The following is a 4,454-nucleotide window of genomic DNA, read 5'->3' as shown; positions in this document are numbered from 1 at the left end:
AAACATTTTTTTTATTATCATTATTTGAAAATACAAATATAAAATTATACTTTCCACATCTGAGATGTGAGAGACCCCCATCCACTTTTGAGTTTTTCGTACGTTTTTTTTTTTCCATTTTTTTTTTACAACAGGGCTCGAGGAGCAAGCCATACAAGAAGACCTGAAAGATGCTTTCAGTGCTGTCAGTCCGTTCAGTCAGCTCTCGCAGTAAAAAGTCCGTTAACATTAAAAAATGGGCAAGTGGTAGGAATGGGCAAGGCAATCAGAACCACCCCACCCACCCACGACCCCCCTCCCCCCCACAACCCCCCCCCCCACCCACCAACCAAAGGAGGCATGGAGAACAAGCTTCTGTATAGGCCCATGTGACGAGACACGAATGACTGTACCGCTGTTCCGAGCATGACGACCTCAGCATTCCCCCATCGGTTTGCATGTCTGCCACTGTTGACGACATTCCCCAGTGAACCCGGTATGTATTGTACCTCCGTTACGCCCCCCACCCCCCTCGCCCCCCCCCAACCCCTCCGCCACCCACCCCACCCCATTTCACCATCTAAAGATTATTGCGGTACAGCCGTGATGCTTGCATTTATGGCAAAACTTTGTTTTGACTGCGAGACACAAACCCTACAGTGTTGGCTACTTTAAACATTTTTCAGCTCTCATTTTTGTTTCGTCTTTTTTTTGTACAAAAAAATGAGTGTTCGGCCTTCACACAGACAAAGTGTTCAACAAAGATATATAATACACTTAAATCCTTTATATGTGTACACATATTTACATTATGTACCCGGATTACAGTATGTGTGTGTGCTGTATTTCAGTGACAGGATGATCGTTTGGCCATTGCCTAGCACTTGCCTCAAGATTCAAGTTTAAGTGGATACGGTAGTAGTTCGCTCCCAATATATCCAACACCTTCCAGGTCGTGTGTGTTTTTTTCTCTTTTTTTTAATCTTTTTTCTTTTCTTTTTATTAACCAACAATTATCCAATGATGAACTAGTCTAGCAAGATGTGTAACATTCATTAGCTGTAAACTGCTGTCAATGTGAAAGAAAAGTATAGCAACAAACAGAGCCATGCTACCTTAAAGTCCAAGCTACGAAATCAAATTTGAGAAAAAGTAATGAAAGCTAACCGGATAAAAAAGATGTTGTACTGTTATCAACCACTTGGAATGGCAACCAGCTTAGTTCTGCAATCCCATGCGGAGCCATATAGGTAGATAAATGACACAGATCATAAAATGCTGCCACCCAAACCTCTTCTTTGAGATCTTAAAGAGGCTGAGATTAATTTGTTCTGTAATATGACACAGATGCCACTTTCTCAAGATTGGAAAGAAAAGTGACAACTTGTGGAAAAGCTGGTGGAAGATTGAAGTGAAGGCACAGCACTGTGAAACTGCTCTGATTATATTTTCTTACCTCATATTTTCCTCAAGTGTAAATTTGGTTCCACTACAGTTCCATAGTACTGTATGTGCCAAAGACCAAGACATTCACCCTATTAACTAACTCTTGATTTTTACTTAGTTGCATGCTGCACACTGGCAATATCAGATTTCAAAGCTCACAACACACTGCACACTGCAACACACTGTGAGCTTGTAAATCAGCTATTTTCAATGCCATTAACTGCATGGGTCACATCACATCACACTGCCATCATCAATCTCACCAAATTCCATTTTTGTCAACTTCATGGCGAGCATCTTGTTTTTCTACTATATACTGAGCCTATATATATATACTACTATGGCACAGTAACCATGGATGTGTGCTTTCTACCATACAAATCTAGAAATTCCATCTATCTATACCCAGCTTTGCAGCACAACCATGAAGACTTGCCGTAAAGTAAAGAGCCGTCTAATAGGGCTGAGTAAAGTATCTGGATGGCTGCTGAGACAGCGGGCTGCATGGGATTTGGTACGTGAACGAAGAAAGAGCTGGTTCCACAGTACAAAAATAACTCACTAAAATTCAGTTGATGTGTTCAAACTATAGTATGATGAGTAATTAAAAGTCAACAAGTAAAAAGTAAAAAAAAAAAAAAAAAAAAAACAGTATTCAAAAATAGTAGTGCCATGGGCCACTGGGTTATTTTCCAAGAGTACAAACATTTAAAACATATATAGTTTAGATTAATGATATTTATAATAGTCATTATTGTTATCATTATTATTATATCATTAATCTGTTATAACTTTCTAAAAAAATATGTAATTTTTTTTTCTCCATTCATGTAATAAAATCCTTCTTTCCCGTTACTATAACTTGTTGTCCCTCTTGAGAAAATCATAAGAAATAAAAGCGTTTTTGCATATCTAGCGTTAGCATTTAAGGTAGTATGGCACACCCCTTTTAAAACATTCAAGGGTGGGGATCCAATTAATGCCTTGTTTCAATTCAATTCCATCTTTACAGCAATTTCTCCTTTAAATGTTTTTCAATGAGAGCTTTGGTTAGTTGAAACCATTGTGAGATCAGCAAAACCGAAAACCAAACCATAATAAACCCCAATAAAATAACAACAAAAACCGAAAGACCAACAGAAAATAAGAGTGAAACAAATGTCAGCATTTTTTTTCCCCATATGGTAATTAATAAGAGAAAGTTCTATCCTTACTGGTCCTAAATCAGCTAACAACTACAGCTATTATTGTCTATATTAACTACATAACATCTATTACTATACTAGGAGAAAGAGAAGAGGGGGATAGAGAGCGAGGAGGAAAGAGATAGAGAGACAAAGGGAAAGAGGGGGATTGAGGGGGTCAACGCATGTGTATAGATCACTAGACTGGGATCAAAGACAGCACTCTTATACAAGGTCATTGGATTTTCTTTTTTTCACACGTTACTGAAATACATTGATGATCAACATAAGATTATTGTAGAAGGTGACAGGGAATGGAGAGAGAAACTGGATGGATGTACAGTACATAATATTATTGTTAGTATTATTATAGTTATTATTCATATAATCATTAACAACCACAAAAATATTGATACAAATCCTTCTTAGAAATGTAAATCATTCAAGGGAACATACAATTTTCATCTCTTTTTTTTTTAATCGATAACGTACATATTTCTGTCTTTCTTTCTTTTTTTTCCTTTTTTTTTTTTGCTTTTGTTTTTTCTGTTTTTGGATAATTTGATTATTACTGAAGTCCCCATTTTTAAAAACGATCCAGCATTCAGCTTCACACTGTTTTGTAAAGCAAACTTGGAGAAAAAAAAAGTGAAAAAAACAAAACAAAGAAAAAAAACAAAAACAGGATATCCATTTATCAATTCATAAACCATTGAAAACGTTAAAGAAGATCAATTTCTCAGTTTTTAACAAATTCCTATTTACATTAAATGATCATGGGTAACATTCCTCTCTTTTCCTTAATGTTTCTGTTTCATGGTAAAATTTGTTTTTGTGTCATACTGGTATGTACGCCGTATGGCAACATTTTGATAATCAGTAAACTATAGAACTTACAGTATACAGAATGTCCGAACATGTTACAATTACCCTAACCGGGGTTGGGTTGAAAAAGCTCATTGTAACATTAACAATCCTTCATATCTCTGAGACTATATCAAATGGCCGACTAATGTGCAAAGAGAACCTGGTCTCGACCTTACACAGCAAAATCTGCAGTGTTAGTTTAACCGTTAGTGTAAAAATGATGGCCTATTATGGCCCATTATCTAAAACAAAATATGGCCTCCACTATACATCATTTTATTGCACTCATGTTGCAAGCCAAGGTTGTCTAAAGCCTTGGACACATCCGTCAGCTGTGGTCGATAAATATTATCTTGTACTGTATGTCAGCTAATGATGGAACTAAGTTCTCGAGGTGAGAGACAACTATGATAATTTCTCTGAATATAGTTTTTTTCTCCATTTCTTCACTCACTGAGTTACACTAACAGTGCAGATCATACTATGTGCTGCTAATCACAGTGCAACAACTTTTGCTTTCATAAACCACTCATATTTTCATTAAATGTTTCAGTTTCAAATAAATTAACCTATCTGGTCATCTTTTATAAGACAAAAACGCACAGGGTTGAGGTAACACCGAGAGACACTTGTTTTGTCAAGGCTTCTGAAAAAGATGACGCTATAATATCTGACTTTGAAATATTGCCTTTCACGTGAACAGAGAAGCAGTGGCAAAACCAAAGACAATCAGTGTGTCAAACAAATCCTTTGAAAACATGGGAGCGTCAGTTTGAAATTACCATCAATATGAAATATCTGGACAAAGCTCATCTGTCTAGTATTAAAAAAAGAAAGTATACGTGTGCTTTGGATCCTGTCATTTATTTCTTTTTGATACTATTGACCTCCAAAGCCGCAGCGAGCAAGAGAGAGATTAGAGTCTTTCGGTTGTGTTCAGAGTGTTGAGCAGAAGTCATCTCCCTCCGAGAGATGTTT

This window comes from Electrona antarctica (genome assembly GCF_951216825.1).
Source record: "Electrona antarctica genome assembly, chromosome: 11".
NCBI classification, from domain to species: Eukaryota; Metazoa; Chordata; class Actinopteri; order Myctophiformes; family Myctophidae; genus Electrona; species Electrona antarctica.
Note: the sequence above shows the minus strand (reverse complement) of the source record.